General features: G+C 47.8%; 1 long non-coding RNA gene across 1 annotated transcript in view; it reads left to right on the top strand.

The window, feature by feature from the left end:
• The first annotated feature begins 1,413 nt into the window (after nucleotides 1-1,413).
• Nucleotides 1,414-22,184, top strand: part of LOC120099792 (uncharacterized) — a 37,236-nt gene continuing 16,465 nt past the window's right edge. Inside the window, exons 1-2 of the long non-coding RNA XR_010062982.1 lie at nucleotides 1,414-2,134; nucleotides 8,939-9,146. This is a non-coding gene — a long non-coding RNA (uncharacterized LOC120099792). The remainder of the gene's footprint in view (nucleotides 2,135-8,938; nucleotides 9,147-22,184) is intronic.

Below are 22,184 nucleotides of genomic sequence, written 5' to 3'. Positions count from 1 at the left end.
CTCTTCCTCCTCCCCTTCTCCTCCTCTTCCTCTTCCCCCTCTCCTCCTCTTCCTCCTCCCCTTCTCCTCCTCCCCTTCTCTTCCTCTTCCTCCTCCCCTTCTCTTCCTCTTCCTCCTCCCTCTTCTCCTCCTCTTCTTCCTCCCCTTCTCCTCCTCTTCCTCTTCCCCCTTCTCCTCTGCTTCCTCCTCCTCCTTCTCCTCTTCTTCCTCTTTCTCCTCCTCTCCTTCCCTCTCCTTCTCCTCCTCCTAATTGATTTTTTGATAAGGTCTCACCATGCAGCCCTAGCTGTCCTAGAATTCACTATGTAGACCAGGCTAGCCTTTAACTCAGATTCACCTGCTTCTGCTTCCCAGTGCTGGGCCCAAAGGTGTGGACTACCACAGCTGGCCTCCTTCTCCTTCTCAAGATAGGGTCTCCTTAAGAGGCCCAGGATGCCGTTTAACCCGAGCCTTGTCTAGAATTCTCCATTCTCCTGCCTCTTGAGTGCCAGTAGGAATGAACAATGCCCCGCCCCAAACACATACTTCACCCCCATCCAACTTGTGCTCTTTGTTTCTGAGGCCCAATGATCACAGTAACAGAACCAGGGCTTCAAATGGAATCATCAGAGATGATGTTAGTATCTACTAATTTAAAAGCATAGACAATATTAGAAACAACTAAATTGTCACTCTAGTTTAGTAAGGTTACATACAAACCACTTCACCTTACAGCATTCTTTAGTCACTTCAGGAAGACCAGTAAGTGACAGGGATGGGTATTCACTGTCTGGTGGGGGAAGCTCCCAGATTGCTTCTATGGGAGAGAGGAGAGTCAGTTTCTAGAACCCAGACTAGTCCATTTTGCTGCACCAGCTTCCAGGCATGGTCCAGGACAGGCAGTTGCTATTGAGGCCACAGAGCTAGAATGGGTGACTACAGAAGCTGGCCCTCCTGGTTTATGGTTCCCATATGGAGACCTGGGGACTTCTCATCCTCTGCAGAAAGGGAGTTGTTTCTGTTCTCTTGGTTAACACTCAGGGAAAGGCTCCAGTTTGTCGAAACAACAACAATATTTACTAGTACTAGAGAGGCACAGGGCCGGAGAGGTGGCTCAGAGGTTAAGAGCAAATACTGCTCTTGCAGAGAACCTGAGTTCAGGTCGCAGCACCCACTGAGAGGTTACTCACAGCTGTCTGTAACCAGCTCCAGGGGATCCAAGTCCCCAGGCTGGACTCTGCAGTCACCGGGTACTCCTGTGGTGTACACACACATCCCTGCAGACAAAACGCTCCCTCCCCTGCCCCCACACAAAGCATCGGCTTCGATATGTCAGTAAGCGCCTTAGTTAGCTGTTTGTCCAGGATTGGAGACCTGCCTGACCCACAAAATTGGAAAAAAAAAAATCTTCAAGAACGGGGAAGAGACATTCTGAGCCAGTACCGGTCTGTGGCTCAGAACCAGGAATCCACAGGAGCTGTTACCAGAGGGACTGCAGCCATAGATGCTGGAGGTCACATGGCACGGTCCCATAACATTCCCCAGCCAGGCCAGGAAGTCACCTTATTGGAGTTACTAGGGTATCTCAGTCACATGCTGGGCATCTCCTCTGGCAACCTTTGGTTTGCCTCAGGGGGCTACATCAACACTGAGACACCTAGAAGGTTATTATCGCTGTCTAATTTCAAACAGGCTCCACAATGGAGGCCCGTCTTTGTGTGGGATTAATTTTCAAACCCCAGGATTTGATGTCGGTGGGAAAGCGGCAGCATGGGACTCCCTCTACAGCCTTCTCCCCCTTCCGGCCAGCGCCAGGGGCTCCATGGGAGATGAAAACCCTGACAAGCCCTTCAGTCAAGCTGAAAGCAGGCAGCGGTCCAGTAACACCCACAAGCCCCCGGGGCATCCCGTGACCCTTCCGAAAAGTCACGTTCACTTTGCTCTTGAGAAAGGAAAAATATCGCCGGAGGCATTTTATTTTAAACCATGTGAAATAAGGAAACGTGAAGATGCGAGAATGAAGTGGAAAAAAAAAAAAGTTCGAATTCATTTCCGTTCTTGCAACGGCTTAGAAACCAAACTGGTTCATTTCGAAGGCGTGTGAAAAGAGAATCCGATCCATTCACCAGCAGGCAGAGACCACGAAGTGCTTAAGGTAAAATATGTAAATACGGGAAATTATCTCTTGAAAACCATCTCCTTTTGTGCTTGGAAGAATTTTTTTTTGAAGCATCTTTATTTCTATTCTGCATTAATATACCGTTGAACAGAAAAGTTGCTATTTTGGGCAAAAATAACAGAAACCAAGGTGCTGGGAAAATTGAGGCATTCTAAAATGAAGTCCACGGGTAGAGGGGATGTCTATCGTCCTGTGCACCTGGGTGGCATTTTTTTTGTAATAATTTAAAGAATGTTATTAAGATGGTAAATTACAGAGTCCGTGTTGAGAAAGCGTTCTTTGTATGAAAACTTGACCCAAGACTTCCGGTCTCCACTGTGATTTTCTTTGGAAATGGGAACCTCTCTCTCCTCCATTTGTCCCACCCCCAGCCCTTCTGTCTTTACCAGTAGAACTGGGACTCTACTTAGTAGTGTGTTTACAGACGTCTCACAAATAACTGGCTACAGGTAACTAAGGTGACCCCGTCAGCAAAGTGCTTGTCACACAAACAAAAGGACCTGGATTTGATCTCCGTATCAAAAACGCTAGGCATGGCAGCTTGTGCTTGTAATGTGGTTGATGGGGAACTGAGACAGGCAGGTTCCTGGGGCTCCTTGGCCAACCACTTAGCTTAATTGGTGAATGACAGGTCAGTGAGAGACCCTGTCTCAAAAAAAAAAAAAGGTGGGGGTGGATGACTCCTCTCCTGAAGATTGACACTTGAGGTTGTCCTCTGGCCTTCACATGTATGCACACATATGTACACACACACACACACACACACACACACACACACACAGATGCCAGATGGCATTGTTGTCTTTGTTAGGGTTTCATTGCTGTGAAGAGACACCATGACCACAACAACGTGCCCTGTGACCTCATCACTCAGAGAGGCCAAGGCACAAGAATGGTGTGGATGGGAGGCCACCCTGGACAATGTTGCCAGATTCAAAAAACAAACAAACAAAATCAGCCACTGAATTAAACGAGAACTTTTCTTGCTCGTTAAACCAAAGAAATCATTCTGTTTAATCGCAGTCAGAATCACATTTGTATTATGCAGTCATTTGCTGCTCTGTTAAGATCTTTAAGGAGCTGGAGGAGCAGGTCATGGTGGCACACGCCTGCAACCTCAGTACCTGGGAGGCCAGGAGTTCAAGGTCTCCATCCTTGGCTAAGTAGCAAGTGTGAAACTGAAAGGGGATACAGGAAAATGAATATCACTATCTTTGCTGTGGCTTCGAAGGCCCGACTCGCGGAGCTGAGGGCTCTCTCGGGCGCTTTATTCTGTACAACTCCTGGCAACCGTGGTGCAAAACTGGAGGAGGCTGCAAAAGTTACACAAGCCAGCCACCGGGAGAGGATGGAGCACGATGCCTAGCCACAGGGAGAGGATGGAGCACGATGCTAGCCACGGGGAGAGGAAGGAACACGATGCTAGCTTGTGCCCCCAACACCAAGGAACCTTGGAATACTTTGCTTTCATTCTTTCTCTGGGAGGGGATGCTGGCCCCTGAGGCTTTGATCTGGATCCGCACAGTGACCCTGCAGCTGGCGGTTCCTGACGTGGTAGGTTGTCTGTGGTGTGAAGGGGTAGATTTGCTCTCCTAGAGGCTCTCAGCAAATGCCTATCCAAATCAAAGGGTCACTTCTTCTGGACCACGCCTCCTAGGGCTCAGCAGCAGGCTCAGTGAATGTGGTTTTTATTTTTTGAGTGTGTGCATGCGTGCGTGTGTGTGTGTGTGTGTGTGTGTGTGTGTGTTCCAGTGCATGTGCATGCCTGAGGAAGCCAACAGATCCCCTGGAGCTAGACTTACAGATGGTAGTAAGTCTCCTGACTTGGGGGCTGCTACCCAATCCCTGGGTCCTTTGGAAATTCAGAAACTGATGGCTCCTAAACCCCACACCATCTCTCCAGCCTCCCCGGTATTTCTTTCAAAAATATTTAAACTGTGTGCCAAGCCCACGTGTCTATCGCCCTTCAAACTTCCCCCCTGCCCCTCAGTGCTGCTTTGGTCTGTGGCTGCGTGGGTGGTGAGAACAGTTCTTACGCAATCCGCAATCCACCGGCTTGAAACATTTGAGATGGGATGAGGCCTTGTTCGCTCTCGGCCGCACACCTATCTGCAGAACCTCCTGTGTATTTTGACTTTGGACTGTGACCATCGCCTCTTCCCCTCTCCAGCCCCTGGCAGCCCCATTCTACCTCTGTGCCTGAGAGTCTGCGGACTTCAGATTCCGTGTATGAGATCATGCAGTCTCGGGCTCTCTGGTCGAAAAGCCGAATACTCCACTCTGCCTTGATGCCCCCACCCTCTCATACCCTCACGCATTTTGACTGCTGTGACTTAATTCTGCAGTGAACGTAGGATGCGGATAGCTCTTTGAGATTCTCATTTAAATTTCTTTAGATATTTACCCAGATGTGACACTGCCAGATGACTTTTTTTTTTTTTTTGGAACCTCCATACAATTTTCTACAATATCTGTATCAACTTATATTCCTATTAACAGTGGCCCCATCTTCTCACCTCTCTTCGTCTCCACTCTGTTTGTTTGTTTGTTTGTTTGTTTGTTTAATTGTGTGACTGCATGAATGTTTGCCAAATGTGTGTGGTGCCTCCAGTGGCTGGAACAGGGCACTGGATCCCTCTGAGCTGCAGTCAGGGGTGTTTGTGAGTCAGTTAATGTGGGCGGTGGGAATCAGTCTCCCCAGATCTCCGGAAGAACAGCCAGCACTCCTAGCCACTGAGCTCTCTCCAGCCCCTACCTTCAGTTTTAATAATTGCCATGCTAAATGTCTGAGGTCTCAGTGTGGCGTAGATGAGCATTTCTCTGGGCATTCGTGATGGAGGAGTGCACTTGCCCAGGGTAGGAAGGGGAATACGGGGGGGGGGGCGGGGGGGGGCGGGGGGCGGGGGGGGCGGGGGGCGGCGGCGGTATTTCCACTTGCGTCTGCTGACCATTTGCACATTATATGTTCTGGTTTTTTTTTTTTTCTTTTTTTCGGAGCTGGGGACAGAACCCAGGGCCTTGTGCTTGCTAGGCAAGCGCTCTACCACTGAGCTAAATCCCCAATCCCCATATGTTCTGGTTTTAATTAATTACTGTGTGTTCCTGCACATGTGAGCCACAGCACACGTGAGGTCAGAGGACAACTTGCTGGAGTTGGTTCTCTCTTTTTACCCTGTGGATCCCAGGTCTCCATCTCCGATTGGCCGGCTTGGCCTCAGACACCTTTATTGCTGGCCCATCTCCCCAGTTCCTCTTCCCCCACCAAACCAAACCATGTGACTTCTATGCCAAAGGCACATGAGATTGCAGAGCACCCTGTTTCCATCGTGGGTGGGCACAGCAGCTTTGGGCCACGCGCCCCTCACAGGTTCTTTCAGGGAGAGGACAGGGAACCCATCTTCCGTGAAGCCCTCCCAGTGTTTCCATGGGATCTGGGGACGGTGGATGCTGGAGCCAGCCATGGTCGGGACTGGCATTACCAGGATCCCCTTGAAGGGTGACAACTTCAGCACACCCCCATCTCCGGCTCCCATCGGATGGAACTTCCATATCCAGCTCATCCGGCAGTGCAGCTGTGAATGGGCTGGTCTCAGCCTTGGCCTTGACCTAGCACATGAGACATAATGGAGTTCCACTAGCAGAAGGCCCACCAGTTGTCCACTGTATGTAAGTCAAGTCACCATGTCCTTTAACTTAGATACACTGAGAACACCTCATCCCTAACCTGGAGTTGTAGGGTTTTTTTGGTTTTTTTGTTTTGTTTGTTTGTTTTTAAGAGAGGGTTTTTATATTAGCCCTGGCTGTCCAGGAACTCTCTATATAGACCAGGCTAACCTTGAATTCATAGGAATCTGCCTGTTTGACTTTTACTTGTTTGACCTCCTGAGTGCTACACCACCACCTCTCGCTGTGATATGATGGTTAATCTTCTGTCAACTGTGGGGCGGCAAGCTGTGAAAGGTACCCTGATTCCCGGGTCGAATCCCAGGAAACCCTAATAGGGACGGCAGGCGCATTCCTAGCCTTCCAGATCAAGGCCTCACTAGCTGCAGCCCCCCCGCCCCCCCCCCCGCAAACCCCTGTAGAGAGGTTTGAGACAGACCAGTCACATAGGGCAATGCCCCAAACCCCTCCTCCACAGGTGAGGACGTGACCTGTGGTCACGTAGGCTCAAGACAGATCAATCATAGAAGCAGGACCGCACCTCCAAATATGTGGATGAGGTCTTCCCAAGCTCTCAGGCCAAACCAAAAGGAAGTACCTGCTGTCAGACACTGTCCCATCCAAAAGTTGTATCTAAGGATTGTGTTCAGAATCAAAGGTGTGCAGGAATTATTCCATCGTCTGAGAGCTTCTGTCAGAAGAGCTGTAACACTTGGGGAAAAGATCCGCTCTCCCAAAATCACCGCCAGAAGCTTCCCTGCACCCCAGGCGGGCTAGTCCGCATCCTGCTGGCTTAGCCACCAAAGCGGCAGTGGTGGAAAGGAGCAGGACCGGAAGCTGGGTCGGCAAAAGCTCCTCCCCCTGCCCGAGTTCTCTCCCCGTCCGCTGAGCCCACGCACCTAGCCGGGCAAGAGGTCACTGTGAAGAGCTCCCGGGCGCCAGAGTACGACAGTCAACTCCATGCAGTTTAGAACCACGTAGGAGATCCAAGCCTGGGTGCCTCTCCAGAGAGGTTTAGCTGAAGAGAGAACACACTCACCAAAAGTGGGAAACACCGTCTCAGGGGCTCGAGTCCCAGGATAGATAAAAAGGAGAAAGGGCACCAGGATTCATCTCTCTCTGACTCCTCAATGGAGATAATGTGACCTCATGCCCTGTCGCCATGGGTTCCCCACCAAGATGGAAATAACCTCAAACTGAGACCAAAGCAACCCCCCCCCCCATGGTTCTAGTGATTATTTGGGAATTGCACCAAATAATACCCCAATTATACTCACTTTCCAGTCCTCACAGGTCGGACCCTCACCCTTGTCACCTCCCCTTCCCCCTCCCCCCAAAGAAGAATAAAGATGGCGGAAACAAACAAGTCTAATTTGTGTTGCGTATATACTCACTGGAGCATGGTCAAACTCCCCGTGGCCAGCCCCTTAAAGAAAACTGATCCTTTTCCCACCGGCACGCTCACTAGAAGCTATCCATTGCGGAGAGCTACACTTCAGCGTCTTATCCCAATTTTAAAAAAAGATGTATTTATTTGGTGTGTATGAGTGCTCTATCTGCATGTACAGCTGTGTTCCAGAAGAGGGCGTCAGATTACTTTATGGTTGTGAGCCACCATGTGGTTGCTGGGAATTGAATTCAGGACCTCTGGGGGTGCAGCCAGTGTTCTTAACCGCTGAGCCATCCCTCCAGCCCTTTCGTATCACAGTTTTTAAGAGTTCTCTTCCATGGTTTCTTGTCTAGGATGTTACTTTTGGGGGGTTGGAGGTGAGGGTTGTTGTAGAGGCCTACGTCCTTTCTCAATTGTCTGCAGTCATGGATGCAACTGCAAAAGTACTTTCCGCGCTCTTTACCAGCCACAGGAGCATGGATCATGGACTTGCACATGGTTTCTGCCCCACAGCATGGACCATAAACATCCGCGTTTTTAGCGCCTAGCACAGATCTGTGTGGTCTCAATATAGATCACGGGCACCAACACAGCCCTCTGCTGTAGCACGAGCCACAGATACCTTCATGGCCCTAGGCAGCAGCGAGACCCACGGACATCCACACGGCCCTTGGTGGCAACAGTGGCCACAGAATCGACATGGTGCCCAGCTGCAGCAGGACCACGGACCCAGACGCTGCCCCTCATCGGGACATCAGCATGGCCCCTAGCTGCAGTGGGACCAGGAACCCTTTCCTTTTTAGGTTGTTTTTGCTAGGTTTGTGTCACAGGAACCAGAGAGTGACGAATACAAGGGCGTTGGGAAGAGTCGGGTTTGGACTCCCATCATCCTGCCAGCCATGAACCTGGCTGCGAGCGCCTGAGTCTGGCTGCTTCAGAAGTGCAGACCTGTGCAGTCAGGGTCAGCCACAGTTATCCACCCTCTCCCCATGGTCCTCAGCCCTTTGGATCCCAGAGGATGGTGGGTAATAGACCCACATACCCAGCACCTTCCCTCAACATGACATTGCTAGCTGAAGCCTCAAGGAGCTTTAGTGGACAGAGGGTCCTGAAGGTCAACAGATGTGATTTGGGGCAAATTTTAATAACTTCCATGTAACATTCAATTTGATACTGGAAAATCCTAGTGACCTGATTCCTTCCTCTGAATTCCAGCCTTCTAAGATCTCCTATCTCTCGAGGTGATGCGCTGGTGGTATCTGAATTCATTACTTCCTGATTAATTATGCTGCCTCCGTGTAAGGGAAACCGGCTTCAATCAGCTGTGGTCACTACTTCTGGCCCTGTTGCCTCAACAGGCTGGCCACTATCAGAGCCAGAATTTGTAGCCAGGAAACTGGAAAGACTGGCTATGTATGCTAGCAGCAGGCAGAAGACCCGTGGTTTGGGGCAGTGTCTAGTCATGCAGTGGGGTCAGTGAGTCCAGAAATGGAGGGTGGAGGTCTCTTTTTGTGTGTCTGATTCTTTGAGACAGGGTCTCTCTATGTAGCCCTAGGTGGATGAGGCTGACCTTGAACTCCTGAACTAGATCCTCTTGACTCTGCCTCCCAATCTCTGAGGTTAAAGGGCTGTGCCAACACACTCAGCTTTGTTCAGTGTAGAGACTAGTTTTCACCCTGTCATCCAGACTGGCTTCAAACTCACGATCCTCCTGTCTCTGTCTCCAGATTGTGGAATCACAGGCGGGCACCACCATGCCTCACTAATCCACTGGGAATTCTCTGAGTCTTGGTGTTGCCCCCTCAGCAAGAGGCTCCGGACCCCGGCAGATGCTGCTTAAAGCACGTGCATCCCTCGGGACGCACAGTTATTTCGTCAAGTATGAAGGATTACTCTCCGGCTACCCAGGCCTACACAAGAGGCCCTTATGGGCAGGTAACGGAATCACTGTGGTGTAGGGGAAGGAAGAACAGGCAGCTGCCAGCACCCGGGCGTGGTGAGAGTCATTAGCTGTGGACACCCAGGCACAGTGAGCACCATAACCCCTTGGCTTTGTTAGCTCCCTGGTTCCCTAGGGCTCCTGTCCTGTGCATTCTGTGTCTGACAGCCGTCACACTAGCAGAGCCCAAGAGTGACATCCTATTTCAAAGAAGATAATACATAATCGCTGTCAATTGTCACTCCTTAGCACTGGGTTTGGGTTGCAGAACTGTAACCCCTACACTTGGAAGGCTGGGGGTGGGGGAATCTAGAGTTCGAGGTTGGAGTTCCATGGCTGAGCACTTGCTTAGCATGTGTGAGGCCCTGTCCTGGCACTCTATTTCTGGTGACAGACAGACAGATGGACAGACAGACAAATATCACCCCTTTGTCTTCCATTTGTGCCTACACATCACGTATCTAAGGACAAGAGATGGCACAGGCCAGCTGCACTGCTCCCATGAGCCTCAGAGGGTCTACCCACCAGACTGTGGTTAAACTAAGAAAAAGTCCAAGTCCAGGCCTCTCAGAAAAACACCAGAAATCTTTGGTCCATGAGAAGGTCTGGGGCTCAGACACCCTGACTTTGGTCCAAGGTACAGGCCCAGAACCCTAAGTAGGGTAGGCCTGGGCCCCCTGAGCCTCCACTTGTAGCCCTGTGTCCACTGCAGTACAATGGGTGAGGACCTACAGACTGGAGTGGCTCAGTCTCCCGCAGAGACATGGGAGGAGCAGGAACTGAGGCAGAGACTGGCTACATCACTCCATGGTCAGGCGTGATCTCCCTGTCACGGTGTTTAAACATCTCCCAGAGGCTCCGGTGCTAAAGAACTGGTCCCAGAGAGGTACTACTGAGAGGCTACAGGGCCTCTAAGAGGTGGGACCTTGTGGGTAGTTGGGAAATGTCTGTTGGAAGGGGTGCTATGAGCCAGGCACTCCAGAAGGAGAAGCAGGCAGAGTTTGAGGCTAGCCCAGTCTATGTTACAAGCTTTAGGCCAGCCAAGGCTATGTAGTAAGAACTTGTCTCAAAGAGAGAGAGGGGGGGGGGAAGGGAGAGGAGGAAAGAGAAAAAAGAAAAAGAGTGACACCCCACCTTTCTTCCTGGCCATAAGGTGAGATTTTGCTCTGCCATGCATTCCTCCTGTGCTCTGCGATCTGCTACTTGTCCAAAGCCCAAAGCAATGGAACCGATCAACCATGGACTGGGATTTCCAAACTGTGAGCCAAAAAAAAAAATGAACCTTTTATACATATGTCAGCTTATCGAAGTATTCTGTTACGGAAAGCTGACTGATACAGGCCTCTATGAAATCTCCATGTCCAGTAGATGGACATACAAGTTCAATTTTGTAAGTTTATAAAGAAGGTTAATTTAGAAAGTTGAATAGCTACAGAGGACACTTAATGACACGAGCTCTTCTGAACTTCTGGGTGGCTTGGACTTCTGGGTGTCTGGACACGCTCAGACAAGGACTCGCCCTCCTCAGCTCTCTACTCAGGTAGGCTCACATGGGAAACAGTATGGATTCCCCTTGGGAGCATTTTTCTCAGCAGGGTAAGTGGAGAGCTCTTTTGCTGCAGAGCCTCCTTTGAGAAGAATAGAAGTTAGGAGAGCAAGCATTGGCAAGAGATGAAGGGATCTGTCTAAATAGGAAAAAGCCAGTTTCTAGGGACAGAAGTGCAGGTCCCCAAATTCACCTGTTGGCACACGGCACCCATGTGTTGGTGACAGATGGTTGGAGACAGAGCCTTTGGGAGGCCATTAGATTTAGATGAAATAGTGTGGATGCAGCCCTCATGGTGGGATTATTACCCTCATAAGAGAAGATGTCAGGATTCAAATTCTCTTCCCAGTAAAGATAAAACAAGTCAAAACCTTACTAGAACCTCAGCATATTGGTACATTGACCTCAGATCTCTGGCCTCTAGAGGTATACATTTCTGTTGTTTAAGCCACTCAGTCTGTGGAATTTTCCGGTAGCCTAGGCATACACAACCGAATGCTCCCTTTCTCCCCATCCGATATTGAAGCCATACTGCTGGCCTGAAGTACCAGGAGAGTGCCATGTAACATAGTTTGTGTAGACACGGGTTTCCGATGGGTACGTGAACTTACGAGAAACATCTAAGGAGATGACAGGACCCTAATCTCCAAAGGATCTCCTGATCTTCAGGGTTTCTTCCTGTCACCTGCTTGCAGACAACATGCTGGGCAAAGTCCCCAGAGATGGGGAGAGGAAGGGTAGAGCCAGTAACTGATGCCCCTGGTCTCCTTGTTTCCTAGATGCCCCCTCCAAACCCAAGGGCCCCTGATTGTAGGAGAAGGTCCTCTGGAAACAGCTTCTCAGCTGCCTGGTGATCTGGGATCACTGGGTCAAGAGTCCATAGATGTGGTGTCTATGGATCAGTTCTTCAGCGGGTCCGCTGGGGTTTGGACAAACTGCCTGGTCTCTGAGCTTTGATTTCTACTCCTAGTGTGTCAATGCTTCCCTCACTGGGTTATTTCGGGGACCAATCAGATAACAAACAACAGGTCCTTACAAAACCAGACACTTTTGTTCCTTTGTTTTGACCTCCTGTATCAGCTGGCTAGCTCTTAATTTTGTCTGCTTTTCCCATGCATGGATGAAAATCTTTGCCACTTTTTTTTTTAAAGCTGAAACAGTATTATGAAAAGAATGTGGATCTTCGGTGAGGGAGGAAGAAGAATCAAACCGCATAGCTATTTGATCAGGCTTAGGTCAGAGGGAGAAACCACACCCATGTGGTTGTTCCAGCTCCTGTGCAGGTTCTCACCGCCATTGGCCAGCTTCACAGCTTCACCCCTGCCTGACGAATGAGGAGATGAGTCCTGCCTTGTGATTCTGAGAACAAAATACGATGATGCTAAGTATCTCTCTCCCCTTTACCCCTGGAACCTAGTCCCTCATTCATGGTTGGCAAGTGCTGTTCCCCTGAGCCAAACCCCCAGCCCCTCACTGGGGGATTCTAGGCAGATGCTCTACCACTGAGCCACGCCCCCAGCCCCTCACTGGGGGATTCTAGGAAGGGGCTGTGCCACTAAGCCACACCCCCAGCCCCTCACTGGGGGATTCTAGGAAGGGGCTGTGCCACTAAGCCACACCCCCAGCCCCTCACTGGGGGATTCTAGGCAAGGGCTCGCCCACTGAGCCCTGACCCCACCCCTCACTGGGGGGATCTAGGAAGCATGAGTGTAATGTCCATTTCATATCTGAAGACATTTTTTGGAGGCCCTTCTCCCACCCTTCTGCTCTTATATTCTTCAACCCACTCTTTCAAAGTGTTTTCTGAGCTTTAGTGGGTGATACAGGTGTTCCCTTTAGGGTTGAGTCTCAAAGTCACTTATTCTCAGTGCTTTGCCCTGTTATGAATCTCTGTATTTATTACCAGAGAGCATCATTGTCTGTGGACATGAGTGTATGTACTTTAGACTGCAGTTTAACAACACATCCATTTGACAAAACAACAATAAAGGTCCCCTTACAGCCTATGATGCCCCTAGACAAGGGCTTCTTACTAAGTGTTCAGTGACAAACAAGAATTCCCCCTCTGTGGAAGAGGCCTCAGATCTAATCAGAAAGCAGTTGAGAGCCAGGTATGGTTCCAGTTCTTTGGAAGCAGGCAGATCTCTGTGAATTCAAGGCTAGTCTGATCTCCGCAGAGAGCTCAGACTGCCAGGATTTCAGTTACACAGTGAAATTCTATCTCAGAAACAACAAACAAACAAACAAACAAACAAAACTGGTTGGTTACTGCTGTAATAGTCACGCCACTATTGTACTAGTGGGAACATCTCGCTTGGTCACTTATTGGATTATCATCAACTTTAACAGTTGATATTAAACAGTTATTTCACTAAACAGTTTCAATTCTGTGGTCACAGAATGACAGACAACTGCCTTACAATTTAGCAAAAGCTGTGTGTTTGATCTGGCAACAAAAAATTTATCACCTTGGGAACCTTAATTAGGAAGATGTCTATTGCACATTCTCTATAGAATCATCTGTTTTCTTTTTCACTGTGTTCACTCTATCAGCAAGAGTCAGAAGATTCCACTTTGGGAATCAGGAATTCAAAATCAAAAGCATTGTTCTGGACAAGAAGGCTCCATTTGACTTCTAGAAGATACCATGCAGGCTTTACTTTCAGATTCTTGCTAAGCTGATGCTGGGTTCTTCCATGGGGAAGAAAATGAGACAGACCCTCCCACAAAGACCCTGCCTCAAGAAGAGAGAGGCAAGGTTCAAGAGGGCTGACAGGGTCAGGTGTGGTGGTGTATGCCTGCATCCTGGCACTAGGGAGGCCTGAGGCAGGAGGATCTCAAGTTTGGAGGTAGCCCAGGGTACCTAGAGGCTGTCTCAAAAAAGAAAAGCAAACTGAAAAGATTGGGGGAGGCACTATGCATCCTGCAAAGAGATTTCAGTCCCCAGGCATCCTTTGTTCCATGACTTAGGGCAGCTGGGCTGTGGAACTGTGGCTGGAGATTGTACAAATGCCCACAGGCGATATCCTCCAAGAACATCCCAGGACCAGGAGACAGGGACAGGGCACGGCATTCAGATTACCATACAGGCAGATTTGGCAGTGTGGATGTAAGGAGGGCTACTGAAGACAGTCAGAGGCAGAGAGGAGGAGAACCCAGTCTTTCCCTTAACAGATTCTACCATCACCGAGATCGTTACTCCTCACTCCTGTCCCACCCCTAATGCTTTAGCAATGCTCACACTTGCCCTTCGCTCGTGGCTGAGGTCTCTGCCAGGAAGACTTGTCTCGTCTATGGACCTGCAGCCACCTCTCCGTGTAGTTAAGGTTGGCTGAATTGGCACATCCTCTGAGGTGTCCTCTTTAGCACCTGAAACCCATGACTTCTTTGGCATAGATGCCACAATGCCCAGCCTAAATTAGGTGTTCTGTAGGCATCTCAGCAATGTCTAAAGGAAGGGACCAACGAACTCTACTCTACAGGAAGAACAGGCATGTTTTTTTTGTCAGGATACTGTGCCTTTGTGGTATTGTACTCATCATGACCTTCAGGTCTTTTCTGCATGTCTGTCCATCTCTGGAGCAGTGAAGATGGATGGTTCAGGGGCCAAGGCCTTCCCTTGCCCTCTCCTTTTCTTGAGACCCAACATCACACTGTTATTCAAGCTTCCGTCAAATGCACAATCCTCCTGCCTCTACCCCCGAGTTCTGAGATGCCAAGTATACACCAGCCCATCTAGCTTCTACATTTATGCCTGAGGTGTATCCGGTAGGCTTACATTTTTCTTTTTCTTTCTTTTTCTTTTTCTTTTTTTTTTTTTTCGGAGCTGGGGACCGAACCCAGGGCCTTGCACTTGCTAGGCAAGCGCTCTACCACTGAGTCAAATCCCCAACCCCTAGGCTTACGTTTTTCAAAACCTACTTTAATGATGGTTCTTCAACACTTCAACCTCCCTTGCAGCCCACCACCAACCAGAGGTATGGGGAGAGAAAAGTTAATAGGAAACGGGGGCTGAGGACCTATTTAGAAATAGTTCTTTGGGTCAACCTTAACCTTCGTATTCGGCAGTCCAGTCCACTTGGCAAACACCAAACATGAGCCAGTAGCAGCTGATCTATCCAGAAGAAACCATGAGGATACACTGCTCATGAAGTTCTTTGGGTTGATGCTAATATTCATTGTTAGCAGTCCAGTCCATTAGCAAAGCACAAATCAGCAGCAGTGGCTCAATCCAGAAGAAACCCTGAGGCTCTGCTGATCACCATGAGTCCACTGATGCAGTAAGGAGCAGCTAGAAAACCACCAGGAGTTCTCTGGTGCGTTCCTCTCTGTGAAGGCACGACAGGGAAAGATCAGCAAAGAGTTGCAAGGTGAACCGATGCCAGAGTGTTGTCCATTGTCTGCTGCGTCGCACTTCGACTCTTTCCAAACATAACAGTTCCTCTCAAGTGTCTGCTCTAGCAAAACATCGCATGGCCTTTCACCAGGCAGCTTCCAGAAAATCACATGTCTGTTCTCAGCAAAATGTCCTATCAGAAGACAGTTTCCAGAAAAACATCACATGACACAACCGAGTCTCCAACAAAACCAGAAATACCCACTTCAGTATCTCAACATATAATTGGGTTTAATTATTCACCCCCTCTGGAATATCTCTGTAGTCTGATGGCAATATTTAGTTCAATTAAATTTAGTCTAGTTCTTCTATATTTAAGGTTAAATCTATATTTTTTCTATTTGTGCTATTTAGTTCACTTTTAAAAAGATTTATTTTTAAAGATTGTGTGTGTGTTCAATACATTATTTATTTTTTTTAATTTATTTTATTTATATGAGCACACTGTAGCTGTCTTCAGACACACCAGGAGAGGGCACCAGATCCCATTACAGATGGTTGTGAGCCACCATGTGGTTGCTGGGAATTGAACTCAGGACCTCTGGGAGAGCAGTCAGTGCTCTTAACCACTGAGCCATCTCACCAGCCCAATACCTGTATTTATACTGTGCTGTGTGTCCTGTGGGTGTGCGTCTAGTATTCTCAGAGGCTAGAAGAGGTTGCCAGAATTGGAGTTACAGATTGTTGTTAGCTGCCATGTGGTGCTAGGAACCAAACCTGGGTCCTCTATCAAGAGTAGCCAATGCTCTTGACTACTGAGCCATCTCTCTAGCACCAAGATCTATATGTGTGTGTGTGTGTGTGTGTGTGTGTGTGTGTGTGTGTGTGTGTGTGTGTGTTTATATGCTCTCTGTTTGTGGAGGCCAATGGGGAGTTGCATGGCTTACATTTGAAATAGGGTATTTAACATAGAAGTGATTAAGGTTAATCAAGGTCATAAGGGTAGCATCCGGACACTATAGGATTAGTGAATGCAACTCTTAGAAATGACACTACTCAGAAGACAAAAACAAAAAACAAAAAAAAAAAACAAAAAACAAAAAACAAAAAACAAAAAAAACAAAAAAAAGCAAAAAACAAACAAACAAACAAACAAACAGTAGGAGCACATGTTCAAGGCTAGCCTGGGCAACTTAGACTCTGTCCTAAAATAAAAAGTAAACAAGAATTGTGGTTGTAGCTCAGTGTTGGGGCATTTGGGATTCAATGCCCAGTACCTCAAAATAAAAATAGAGAAAGATGGGAGAGGGGAGGCCAGTCTTCCTGTCTCCTTCTCTTCCCAGTGATTTAAAGACAGGGCAAGAATGTAGTCATATGTAAGCTTAAAAAGAGCCATTACCAGAACCTAATGTCTCTATTTATTTTGATTTTTTATTATTTACTTTTTAGGACAAAATCTCACTGTGTAGCCCCGGCTGTCCTGAAACTTGTTACATAAGGCAGGCTGGTCTTGAACCCACAGGGTTCCATCTGTCTCTGCCTCCTAAATGCTGGTATTAAAAGTATGTGTTACAATGCCCATTGAACACCTCTGCTTTCAGTTTGTTTTATTTTATCTTTTAAACATTTTAAGATGTACTCATTTATTTTATATATATGAGTACACTGTTGCTGTCTTCAGATACACCAGAAGAGGGCATCGGATTCCCATTACAGATGGTGGTGAGCCACCATGTGGTTGCTGGGAATTGAACTCAGGACCTCTGGAAGAGCAGTTAGTGCTCTTAACCGCTGAGCCATCTCTCCAGCCCTCAATGTATTTTATTTTTATTTTATGTGTACGAGCATTTTTTCTGCATGTATGTCTGTGCACCATATGCATGCCTGGTGCCTGAGGAGGCCAGAGAAGGGAGTCAGAGTCCCTTGAAAGGAGATTACAGACCATTGTGGGCCACCATGTGGGTGCTGAAGATTGAACCCTGGTCCTCTGGAAGAGTGGTCCCTGCTCTTAACCAGTGAGCCAAGTCTCCAGTCCTCACCTGTACTTTTAAGACACTCAGTCTGTGGTGTTTTATTTTATCAACCCCAGGAGACCTTTGCTGAGACCTCTACTTTCCCCTTTCTTTACTTAAACATATCAGACAGAGGTTATTCTAAAGTCTGTAATTTGCTAACTCCGTCAGTTGGATTCTTGTGGGTCTATTTCTTTTGCCTGATTGTTCTTTTGTTTTTATACTCGTTTGGTCTTGCCTCCTAGTATGTTTAGTAAATGCTGCTTTTATATGAAGAGTTGCAGCTTCAGTATGATGACGTAAAATAACTTTTGTCTGGGGTTGGGTATTTAGCTCAGTGGTAGAGCGCTTGCCTAGCAAGCACAAGGCCCTGAGTTCGGTCCCCAGCTCCAAAAAAAAAAAAAAAAAAAAAAAAAAAAAGAAAAGAAAAAAAGAAAAGAAAAAAGAAAAAGAAAAAAGAGAAAGAGAAAAAAAATAACTTTTGTCCCAGATTTTCTCCTGGTTTTGTCAGCTAGACTGTCGTAGTCTGGTTTATATCTAAACTATACCTTTGTGAGAGCTGGCATTTGTTATGGATTAAATCTAAAACTCCCCTCACAGGCTCGTGTCTTGAATGTTCAATCCAGCTGGTAGAGTTGTCTTTCAAGCTGTGCAGTCTTAGGAGATGGGGCCTGGTTGGTGGAAGTAGGACGCTAAGGGTGGGCCTTCAAAGGTCGCAGCCTGGCCCAGTCTCTGGTCCTATGCTTTCTGCTGCTCTGTAATAATGTGAACAGCTGCCTTGTGCTCCATCACCACGAACAGATCCCCACTGTTGCCATGCCTTCCCATAGTCGTGGATCAAAACCCTCTGAGCCTGTGAGCCAAAATAAATCCTTCATCCCTTGAGCTAGCCTGTGGTTAGCACAGTGGCTGCTTGGCCTTACACTTACTTTAAGTGCATCTCTTCAGGGACTCTATCCAAGAGCCCAGGATATTATCAGGATTAATCTGAGACCATCAAAGCTTGGCTCAGCTTTTTAGACATTCCTAGGATCAAAACCTGGGGGAGAGAGGAGAGAGCTAAACGTAAGGCTCATCTTTCTCCATTCCTTTCTCCTCTCTAGGAATTTGTCCCCTCAAGTCCTTACTGTCTGGGCAGTTCTCTGGCATTTTAGAACAGATTTTTAAAATTATCTAGCTGTCCTCAAAACTCGAGGTGGGAGGTTTTGTTTGATCCAGGCTGGTGTTCCAGAGCCAAGAGAAGATTACCCACATATTCCTTCAGCGTAATTCTTCACCTATAATGATGGTTAGTGTGCGAATTAAAGTTTAGAATATTGGCTTTGGGGTAATAAATTCCATCTGAGTAGGTCAAAAAGACTATAAGTTGGTTATGCTGGTTGGAAAAAGTACAAAATTAAGGTTTTCTGTTCAAGTCAATTCTTCTAATTAAATTAGCATAAGGAACTTTTGAGCAGGCTTTGGAAATACACTACATCACAGACAGCTTTCCAGGACTTTTTCCCACAGTAAAATAGATCTCTGGTTTATAACGACAAGAACAATGGGCTCTCCCAGCTCTCTGTCATGCTCTGAACCACCTTGCAGAATGCTTGCCAGGCTCCTGAGTGGGCGAAGTATTTGAGTGAGCCACAAAGCCTTGGAAAATTCATCAAAAAGCATTGAGCCACCAGCATTAAGGCTTTCTATCTTACTTATTGCTATGCTTTGATTCAGAAACGCCTTCCATAGGCTCACGACTTTAGTGCTTGCTTCCCTGGTAGCTGTACTATGTTGGAAAGTTCTGGAAACTTTAGGGGGTAGAACCTAGTTGTAGGAAGTGGGTCACTAGGGATATATCTGTGAAGCTTGCCCCACTGCTTTATCTTTCTTCCTTTCTTGCTTCCTCTTTGCTTTTGTCTTGAAATGGGTTTCACTATGCCAACCACGTCACTGGCCTAGAATTCTCTATGTAGCACAGGTTAGCCCTGAACTCACAGAGATCCGCCTGCCTCTGCCTCCTGAGTGCTAAGAGCAAAGGCATGAGCCACCATACCCAGGCCAAGAGGGCTGTATTTTGTCTAAGGTTTCTCACCTTCCTTCCCTCCCTCCTCCACCTCTTCCTCATCTTTCCCTTTTTCATCTTCTTCCCCCACACCTTTCCTGTTTCCCATCCACAGTTAGTTAAACGGTTTCTTCCTTCACCCACTCCTGCTACCACTATTCTCCCCTCTCGCCTCACATCTAGGCAAGTGGTCACGGGCAGAGCGCTCTGAAACCATGAGCCAAAAGGAACATTTCCTTCCTTAGTTTATTTCTGCTGGGTCCTTTGTCACAGCCACAGGAAGTCTGCCTAAGCTGCTCATCCAAGTCTCCTCCAGTTGCTCTGTAGAATGCAAACACCCAAGGTGGGAGGGATGGCTCAGATGTTTAATGTGGTCCCTGCTCTTCCAGTGCTAAGTTCTCAGCATCCCCATGGTGGATTATAGCTACAACTCCTGTGCACCCACATACATAAAGCACTCATCAGCATAAAATACAAAATACATAAGTCTTTACAGTACAAGCATCCATGGAAGCTGAAAACAAGCAAATAGTAGAATACACAAAAATGTTGGCTCAACCGAGTGGAGAAGTGAGACAGCCAGCTACTTACTAAATGCCTGCTTGGGTCACAGACTCTTCCTCCACAGGTGCATCACGCATAAGAGCAAAGGGGCCATCGAGGCAGGGTCAGCCTGTTACGGCAGAGTTATCGGGATGATCTAGTGAACCAAGGCCGGGTTCCCTGTATGACCTTGAACTATGCGCGCTGACAAAAGAGAACAAAGAAGGAGATTGAGGGCAATGCCTGTAGGCGCGCGCGCGCGCGCTCACACACACACACACACACACACACACACACACAGACACACACACACACATACACACACACAGACACACACACAGACACACATACACACACACAGACACACACAGACACACACACACACACACACACACACACACACACACACACTGACACTGACACTGACACCAAGACTACTTAGGGAAATGTCTATGAGCTCAAAGATATCACTTCCCAAGATGGCTGTGAGTCAGATAGCACGATCAGGCCTACAAATATTAACCAAGAGAATGAGGACCAACAGTTGAAGTCAGGGCGGTTTAGCTAACTAAGGAAGGGATGAGAGCAGGAAGGCTGGGGGTCTCTCAGCTTGGTGGAGAAACAAACACAGAGAAACACATGCCCTCCAGCAGGCTCTTATCAAAGAATACTGGGTATGTCCTTCGTGTAGAAGGGTCTAACCGTCTTGTTTCACAGAACTCAAACTGGCACTATGCAGGCAACCCTTTTATGTGTCAGTGTGATGGTTTGAATATGCTTGGCCCAGGGAGTGGCACTATTAGGAGGTGGAGCCTTGTTGGAGTGGGTGTGGCCTTGTTGGAGGAAGTGTGTCACTGTGGAGATAGGCTTTGAGACCTTCCTCCTAGCTCCCTGTCAGTCTTCTGTTTGCCTCCAGAACAAGATGTAGAACTCTCAGCTCCTCCAGCGCCAGGCCTGCCTGGATGCTCCCACCTTGATGATAACGGACTGAACCTCTGAACCTGTAAGCCAGCCCCAATTAAATGCCATCCTTTATAAGAATTGCCTTGGTCATGGTGTCTCTTCAGAGCAGTGGAGACCCTGACTAAAGATAGTCAGCACTCATGGCAAACAGCGGTCCTGCTGTGTGGACCCTGCTTCTATTTAGTCTCTTCCTCCGTTGTTAGTTTTAATCTGATGTCTAAATGTGAGCTCCATAATGTCAGGAGGTCAACTGCTGAATGTCCAAATGAGGGGGGCTACGTGAAGACCGTGGAGAGGCCCAGCTGTCCCAGGCCTTAGCCACAGGCTCCAACATGGGTTAACAAGTTGAAACCTGAAAGGCCTGGGTATGGTACCACAAATCTATAAGTCCATCGCTGAGTTGATGGCAGGCGATGCAGACAAAAGGATTGAGAGTTTGAGACCAGCATGGGCCATACTCTGAAGAGGAGTCAAGTTCAGTTCCCACACCCAATCAAGTGGTTTACAACCTCTAACTCTTGCTCCAGAGGAATCCGACGCCCCCTCCTGGTTTCCAAGGGCACCTCATATAGAAAAACCACAATGATCTGGAGACTGACACAGCAGATCATCGTGTACTGATTACTAATGCCTGTCTTGATCACCGAGTACTGATTACTAATGCCTGTCTTGTTTCTCTCTGTGCTTTTTGTCTCCTGTCATCTAGAAGCATTTCTAGCATGCATTTCTGAATGATGACTGGAAAATATAACCACAACGCTTCCACTATAAAAACAAAACAAACAAAACCAACAGTGGATCACTCAACATTAGGTATGTCACCAATATTCAAATTTACAAGCGGACCATAGATGTCACTCTATACTTTTACCACTTATTCAATCTTGATTATTTCCCTTTTAAAATGTTGTTGAAGGAGTCATTTCACAAGACCTGGATTGCTTTGATCTACATGGCATTTAACTAACACACATCCCACTGCATTTCGAATTTCCTGTAAATGTGGTAATTGAGCTGGATTAGCAGTTCCCAACCTGTGGGTCGAGACCCCTTTGGGGGCTGCATATCAGATATCCTGCATATCAGATATTGATATTACGACTCATAACAGTTGCAAGTTTATGGGTATGAAGTAGTAAGGAAATGATTTTATGGTTGGGGTCACCACAGCCTGAGGAACTGTATTAAAGGGTCGCAGCATCAGGAAGGTTGAGAACCGCTGGTCTAGAGAAACTTCGCTCAGATTCAGGTTTAAGATGTAGGTTAGTGGTAGAGCATTTGGGTTCAGAGACAGTGGCGGGAGGGGAGATTGAGATAGTCTGGGGTTCAGAGGGGCAGGCTATGTATTATAGTTGGTGACGAGTGTTTTATTTGAAGACACAATGTTAGCCTGGTGTGATAACACGTGCTTTCAGTCCCAGCATTCGAGCAGGGACTTTGAGGCCAGCCTAGTTTACAGGGAAAGTTCCAGGACACCCGGGCCAGGGCTACATAGAGAAACCCTGTCTCAGAAAACAAAAATAAAAACAAAACAAAATCAACCACCACTACCAACAACAAAGAGGGAAGGAAGGAAGGGAGGGAGGGAGG

This window comes from Rattus norvegicus, chromosome 1 (genome assembly GCF_036323735.1).
Source record: "Rattus norvegicus strain BN/NHsdMcwi chromosome 1, GRCr8, whole genome shotgun sequence".
NCBI classification, from domain to species: domain Eukaryota; kingdom Metazoa; phylum Chordata; class Mammalia; order Rodentia; family Muridae; genus Rattus; species Rattus norvegicus.
Note: the sequence above shows the minus strand (reverse complement) of the source record. Positions and strands in the feature narration are given on the sequence as shown.